We start from the raw sequence: 8,565 nt of genomic DNA, 5'->3' as shown, positions 1-8,565 counted from the left end.
AGTTGACTTCTGCCTTCAGGTTGTACAAAGGCTTGGGAGGAGGATACTCATTTCAGATTGTCAGCTATAAGGTACTTCGGATTTCAAAACTGGTATAAGAAATCAGGAGAAAACAGGGCTTTAGTCCATGCAGTTTTCTAACTAGGATAGCTACCATCGCTACCAGAGTTATTAAGGGAGGAAGACAAGAATTCAGGTTTTACCACTGACATTAAAATAATAATAATATAAAAAAAAAAAAATCTTGAACACAAATTCCTTTCTAATGGAGGAAGATGGCATGCTGCTCAGGCAACCTTGGGCTGCTGGGCTGGATGCTGTGCCACTCTTTAACAAACCTGGCATTTCCACAGGGGGATACCTAGCATTGGTAACAGAATTGGATTTGCAGTAGGATTGTGTTTGTGTGAAAGCAAAAAGAGGAAGCAGAGCTGGCAACATGGGTCTTTAAGTAGTGGATGATCCATCTAGAATCATTTCTGTTTAGAAAAACCTCGGATTTAAGAGGTGCTGATGGGGACAGGAGTAGGACAGACAAATTCAAACAATTTGGTGAAACCCTGATTCCACCACCTGATCTTCCCCTCCCCACTTTTCAAATCCATTGCATTCTGCCAAAAACTAAAAGGCATCTTTGTATTTACAGATTTTCAAAACTACCCTGTCTTCTGAAGGGAAGAGGCAGCTGCTGTGAATCAGCTTTACCAGAAGAGAAGCTGTGCTACTCTGATGTCAGCCAAACAAAAAGCTTTGTTTCTTCTGTCTGCTTATGCCTGTGCTGGCCTTCACGCAGTCATCATGGCAGCTTTGGCTCAAAGGGCTGAGCTGGAAACAGGTGTAGCTCAATGCTGGGCTCACACAAACTTGCTTCCCCACAGGAGAAACAAACTGGCAGGAATTAAAATTGCAACAAATTAATCCTGCTGTGAAGCCCTAACTAACGTTGACAACCCAAGCCCATGCCAGCCCTGTGGGTCCCACGCCAGCAGTGGGTAGCTGTCAGGTGTTTCCATGAAAAGGGGTCAAGCAGCGACTTGTTGTCCCACTTGCATGGTATGCTAGCCTGGGTGGTGAGGCCCCTCACTGTCACGGTAGAGAGTTTGGGAGAGATTTTTGGAAATGAGAGATTTTATGGATATGTAACTGGACAGCTCAGCAGAAACCATTTAAAAAGTTTACATTTCTGTGATATTTCCTACTCAAAAGTAGAACAAAAAGCCCTTTGAACGACAACAAAAATAAACACTTTCTTCTTTGTGGTTTAATTAATCTACCCTGTATAAAATTGAGCTGGCAGCGAAGAAGAAAATGTACTTCTAAAGAGTATTTCTTCCTTGCTATTTTTCCACTCCCCCTTGCATGCACAGGCTTGCTGGAGATCAAGTAGGATTAAAACCTCCAATCATGGGATAGAGACCTGTTTAAGAGAGGTCAAGGGTACTATTCAGATGTCTGCACGCTTGGCGTTTGATTATTTTTTATAGAACCAGTAACCAAGTGCACCAGAGGAAAGCTCTCTTACTTTAGGCTGACCATTTCATTATCTCCAGCAAGACTAAGGAGAGGGGGGGTCCTGTGATTCAGCGCAAATACTGAGGTCTCAACAGAACCCCTTTCAACTCTCCAAATATTTAAACCACAGCTAGGTTGATTAAAACTTGAGAAATCTTTATTGTCATACAGGGTTTGTCTTTGCAGTTACATGGGTTTACCAATTTGTTTAAACTGTTGCAATTTTGTTGCTGACAATTGGCAGAGGGGTGCAGAATGTGCTGTTTCAGTTGGGGGCGTCCTGCTCAGTTGAAACAGGAGTGTCTACTCACACAAGATACCTGGTGAAATGAAAAAAAGCACATGCTTCTATTCATTAAATTCCTACTATTTATCCTCAATAAATATAGGTTGCTAGATTTAACACCAATTGAGAGGACAATTGCGATAATAGAATTATACAAATCTACTTTTATTACCCCAAGAAGATGTGAAATTACTTTGGGAAATGCATTAAAGTATTGGACAGAATTTTACAGGAATTTGTCACAACATTTTGCAGGTACATGGCTGGAAAGGAAGATCTGCCTAAAAAAGATAGTAGAGTCTGAGTCAGCTCACAAAACAGCCTTCAGCATCTTCTACAGACTGGTCAGCTACCTGGAGAAGAAAGCTGAAAATAGAAGCAGCTGATTTAATCTAGGCTCCCTAAGTCTCTTAAAGGAGGAGAAATCTAGTTCAAAGAGCTTGCTTCCTAAATGAATCTGGTCTATGACATTTGCAGGTAAAAAAGAAAGAAAAGCACTCTACTTATAAGAATCCACATGATTTTAAAGGTCAACTGATTTGTATTTACAGAGCACCCTACAGTAGATCCTGCTTTGTCAAGTAGGTCTAAGAAAAAGAACATGTTTTCTCCCTCACTTTTTACAGAAACAGAATAGTGACTGAGGTCCAGGGTACAGCAGCCCAGGTAATTTTCAGTCATTGTGTACTGCATAGTATTTGTATTAATGTCTCCCCCAAACATGTTGCATAAAAGAGGCTAGTTAAACATATAGCGTAGAAAGCACTGACCCTCACCCGTGCTTGTGAATACAAAACTCAAAGTATGTTTTCTTAAATGGAGTACTGGTGTGTGGTCATAGAAACAACATTTTTAGTAAGAGAAAACCTTACACTGAATTGACTTGGCTTAAACTTCTGATGGGATATAACATTAATTACATTTTTAAATTAAAAAAAAGTCACATCACTAACTCTGAGGTTAGATTATTTTCCTGAGGAATATCTGTGCAGAAATGGACAGACTACTATCCATTTAATGTTGTATAGTGCTGTTCTTGCACTTCAGAATCATCTGTTATTCCAATATTTAAGTGCTAAGGTGTCTGAACTTTATATTTTGAAAGACTAAAGTGTTGAGAGACACCTACAGTGCAAATTTTGCTATGGCCACTTTTACTTGAAGTAGCAGGTTTCATAGCACGTGGAAAGCTTCCTCTCCTGAGTATGTAAGAAGCACATAAATAAAGTAGAGCAAGATTACTCTAAGTTTGCTGGATCATTTCTTCTAGCCAAGATTTGCTTACATATATAGCAGAATAGTGAATATTGGGCTTGACATGAGTAAATGGACATCCTTTGTCTCCCTAACAGTAATTCTTTACTTACTAGTCAACTGCCTGTACCCTCAGCAACAAATGTAGAAATGTGACTTCTGCAGCAAAGGCATGTTGAGAATCACCTAATATAGCAGCTCTTCCTTTGACTATCATTTTTCATTTCTAACACTGTAGCTTGATAGAGAAGGAACATCACGTTTAGGAACTTTGATTATTTCTCAGCAGACTGAAACCAAAATAAGCTAGGGACTTAATGCCTGCTTTTCAGAGTACTTAGGAAGCTTTCAAGTATGTAATGCTACTAGCTAGGGTAATAATTTCTCTAGACAAACTGAATTATCAATTCCTAAGTTTCTATAAATGGGGTATCAAATGTGTTAAGCACAAAAGACAGAGATATTATTGCTTTCACATTTTTTTCACTTTAGCTGAGGAAACATCTAAATGTGGTCTCAAACAAAAAACAAACAAACTAGCAGTTTAACAGTTTTTCTTTGAGAAATGTAGAACATCTCTTTGCAGTTCCTTTTAGCTTGATGCTACTTCTTTAATTTATCTGTGAATATATGTTGCATATTAGATCCTGCCAGACAGTTTTGGCAGTGGCAGAAGAATGAACAAAGTGTGAAAAAGAAAACAAATGCTCCTATAGTTTACTGTAAGGGAAAGAGGAATATATACTTCTAACCTTTGAAATACAAGAGGCCAGACTAAATATGCTCAGTAATCCCTACAGACATCATTATCTATAAACAGCATCTTATGCTTTCTGAAGCATAATAGTTCATACATGAGACCTCAGCCACAATTGTAGTCTGCATTATAACAATAATTTTAACAGCTGTTGCAAAGTGTCCCCCTAATGAATCCATTTTCCATGTATGTAACAGTAATTCATCTCACAAATAGTGAATTCATTTTTTAATAAGGCTTTAATATTAGGCATATGTTCCCATTATATACAATTTCAAAGAGAGAACCTCTGACACTATCAGATCAAATTCTTCTGTGAATAGGATTAACTGAAGATTGGAAACTGCTCAATCTAAATGGAGGAAACTTGTTTTCCAGAGCTTCTGATTCCTCAGGGTAGTTTTGCTTTCAGCTTCGTTGTATTCAGTGTCTGAGAAAGCTCTGTCCTTCTTGCACAGGCACTTGTGTAGTTAAACGTAGATCAAATGAGAATGGGCTGTGTGCTGTCCCTTATTTTGTGTTATAACAATATTTGCTCTATCTGTTCTCCAGTTCCAGTGCTTTGAAATAAATAACAATGGTGGTTGGTTGTGATTTCTCTGGAGGTATTTGATATTTATTATTAACAGTGATTGATATATCATGAAGCAGTGGTCTTCTAGGAGAAGCGATTTTTCAAAACAGACTGCTGTCCTATCACCATCACTTTCCAAGGAACAGGAACTGAAGATACAAAAATTGTCTGCAGTTTACCATAATGTCATGATGCCAGAGCACAAGAACCACAATTCTGCACAACCAGTGTTTTACTTGGAAACAAAGCCATATATGTGCTTTAAAAATTTACCTTTACTTGTCATTTCTGATTGCATGACTGCATGTGGAAAGACAATGAAATCTTGCAGATTCAGAACGTAGCTGAACAGCTGGGTCTCATTGCATTAGCAGTGATAAAATCTCAAGAGTGTTTTATTTGTTATTGAGTCTGTTAGATTCCAGCCATACCAAGGATGTGTTTTACTTTCTGTGCATTGAGGAATAAAAACGCACTGGATGTGACTGACAGAGTACCACATGACTCATCAGTGAAAAGCAGACACTTCTGGGGTGCAACACAGACTCTCCTTGATTTTCAGTCCCTGGTGAGACCTTAAGACAGGAAACAAATGTGTATGTTGCAATTCTGCTTTAGGGTATGTGTGACTGCTTGTCTTTCTAATATGAGATGCTGCATTCTGAAAATTGCATGTAATAGATGCAAAAGAATTTTGAACAGTAATTTCACTCCTCTGAAATGAAAGAGAAAGATAAAAAAAAAGTACATCCCTGTAAAGAAAAAAACATCCTAGTTGCAATTTTGTCATCTCTGCAGAATTTCTTATTGAATTTTTGTCCTGCTAGCAGAGCACTGATGAAATCATCAGATACTATTTTTCACAGCCTCCTCAGCAGTGACTATGGCTTCTGTCTTTTGGGAGATCCACAAGGGAAAATGCATGCCTGTCTCATGCAATACATTGACTGGAAAAAGATGAATGAGTGTTTATGAACTGTGCCTTTCCAAGCCATAGCCCTGAGGACAAGGAGAAGCTAGCAATCACCCCTGCATTCCCTCATGTTGGCCAGAGAAAGAACACACCCAAATCTGGTCTGCACAGGCCAGAAGACATATTTTTTTTTCAGTCTCCTGATGTGCATTTTAAGGTAGAAGTGCAAATTTGTTTGCCTGCTTTGCTTGTCTCACTACTTTCATCACCTCTTTCATGCTTTCAGCCTGTGATGTTTGAGAAAGTGGAAGCAAGATTTATTTGGAAATTTCTGCAACTTGTGATACATGAAAGCTGGAAGGAGAAGGAATGTGAATGAGGATTGCTCCAGTTTAATATAGGTAAACATAATGTGCTGAAACCCCCTTATAATATGAAGCAAGTCACATTAGTAAAGCTCTCTGCCATTTCTTCTGTCCTCTGTCTTTTCTTGTTGCAACTTGTGTTTTCTACTGGATTCTGCTAAGAGCTAATAGTGTTGTGTTGCATATAATGTTGACAGAAGATATCAGTGAGCAGCACTAGGTTTATGCCATAAGTATCTCCCTGCCTATTAATGCTATTTCAAGTCCTACAACAGGTCATGTCAGGGTGCAGAATCTCACCCCTAGTTCTCTCTTCATTCTGTGGACAAAATCTTTAGTTTCTTAGTTTGCTCTACTTTCATCTCCTTTTAACTGTCAAAACACGGTTCAAAATTTCAGCTGTATTTTTAGATTCTATTTGACTCCCACCGTCTTCTAAATCATTTTTCCTCACCAGTTCTGTTCCTGCAGGTCAAACCCTTCTTTCATGCAACATTTCATAAAATATTGTGATACCTTCAGGTATTTCTGATTTCTCATAGGGCAGAGATTCTCTGCAATGTATCAAAGCTCATGACCCAGACTGCTATTGATGTAAACCATCAGAACTTCCATTGTCAGTAAGGTGTGTCTCTAATTACTGCTGGTGCTGTGCACTAACAGCTCATTTGGCAGTACAAATTTGATCCATCTGTGTATCAGTGCAAGACAACTTTTCTGCCAGATTAGCAAGAGCATATGAGACAGAACTTGCTGTTATGTGATACAGCATATTGCCAGGTACCTGGCTTGCATGGTGTCCTGCCTCTGCCCATCTGCCAAGCGCTCTACAGGACATTGACTTTGTTGCATTGTGGGGATGTGTATAGTAGGTCCCTTGGAAGAAGAACCTGCTACCGATGTTAGCTGCAACATGGGGACAAGTCTTGGGCGAAACACCAAAACTGTCAGGATGCCATTTACATCCAGGCACTGACCAGCCAGTAACATGGTGAAAACAGGAAAAGCCATTTTTACCTCTTTGTTTTCTGTCTGTATTCAGCACTGAGGAACAGGCAACAACTCTGTGGTAAAAGGGCATTGCTTTGTTATACGAAATTTTGTGCCCACTGTAGAAATTCAATTTGTCCTTTCTGTGCATGTATCTGTTCATCTGTTTAAGAGTTGTCAGCTGCACCAGCCACAGGAAGTTCAGCAGAAAGTATGTGGAATACCTGGGGTAGGGCAGCACTGGATGCCATACTAAGGCTGAAGAGAGAGCATGGTGGGCATACCCTGCCGAGGTGGACAGGCTGGGGAGCTGTGGCCGTGACACGAGCCTGGGAGCATGGCATGCAGTAGAAGTACACACTCGGACAGAAGTGGTGGGAGTGAAGAGCCTGAGAGCTGCTCCTTGGCAAAGAGCCTGGTGCTTGGCAGAACACCTAGAAACAAACCAAGACAAAACAGAACCATTCCAAATTCCCAAATCAATGAAGGGACCCACTAAGCAAGGCTTTTATGCTTGGAGTAGTGGTATGCATACTTTCTAGAAGCTAGGCATCTTCCTGTAGCATCTGATTCAGATACTTGACATTGGAAGTATGATCCTGCTCCTCCATAGTCTTCTGTCATTGTATTCTTGTCTTCTGTCTTCCCAATAGAGGATGCAAATTGTCCTTGGACTTGGGGAGACCCACATGCTGTTGAATTTAGGAATTATTTCTGCATCTTAGTTTAAGAAGTGATAATCCTCCTCATGCCATGAAACAGAATAATTCATTACTGACAGTCCTCTTGTGAGCCCAGCTTAGAACCAGTACTCTGCATTGGTTCAGGTCCCTAAGGTGTCTACATGAACATCTGAGCATGGATTTTGTGTCAAACTACATCTTTCCTCAAATTCTCATATTGGACCATGCATGGGAATTCCTTCCTCCCCAAACCAAACAGCTCTGGTACCTCTATCTAGTAATATTGTTGTGGGCTATGTCTGAGGAAAATTGTCCTTCATCAGAAAGTTGAAGAAAAATCTTCAGATCTGCACTCTGCACTGTGACCTACTGTTGTTTCAAGCCTGGCTATGACTTTAGGCCACATTTGGGTTGATTAGTTTTTTTTTTTTTTTTTTTTTTTAATGGCTAGTTATTGTATTGCATTTTGAGACAGCTAGTCTTAATTGAAGTCATTTGGTAGGAGCTTAACAAACCCCCAACTCTGGTAAATTCTTGAGTGAGAGAGTACCTCTGAATCTACTCTCTCAAGGTGGGGGGGGGGGGGAGGGCGGGAGGCGGGGAGAGAGAGAAGTGATATTCAGGTTCCTAAACCTCATATCATTGAAAATGGAAAGGAACCCCTGGGCGGGATGGTGAGGTACCAAGTGTGGAGAAGAATAGGGTACATGCTAGGGTCACACTGATGAAGATACTCCTTCAGACAACTTTTTATCAGTAGAGTCAGCATTTGACACCCTGCTGTTGTGTTTTTGAGGATGTTAAGTATCCTGTCATTGTTATCTTTATGAAGCCAAGGTCTAAACGTTTTGACTTTGTAGAACTAGGGGTACAGAATTTTACTCTGCTTGAAGCTCTAAATCACCAGGTTCTAAAGAATATCATTTTCTGCTTGCCCCTGCACACTGTAAAAAGGGACAGTAGTTACCTAACTACCTGACTGACTGTCATTAGCTCACACGGTAATTACAGCAACTATTGTTAATTAATAGCATTTCTGGCTAGCTGAAAAACAGGTTCTAGGCTCCACGCCCCTTCCCCTCCCAAAAGGAAAAGTGTGAATTTCAGAGCTCCTGAATTGATTTTAAGAGGATTTAATACATACATTCTTGTATAACAGACTATTAGGGATAGTACCACCCTTCAGATATGCCATATGCATGTATGCATGGCTATCAATGAGCTCTTCCTG

This window comes from Anser cygnoides, chromosome 7 (genome assembly GCF_040182565.1).
Source record: "Anser cygnoides isolate HZ-2024a breed goose chromosome 7, Taihu_goose_T2T_genome, whole genome shotgun sequence".
In the NCBI taxonomy this organism is placed as follows: domain Eukaryota; kingdom Metazoa; phylum Chordata; class Aves; order Anseriformes; family Anatidae; genus Anser; species Anser cygnoides.
This window is presented reverse-complemented; position numbering follows the sequence as displayed.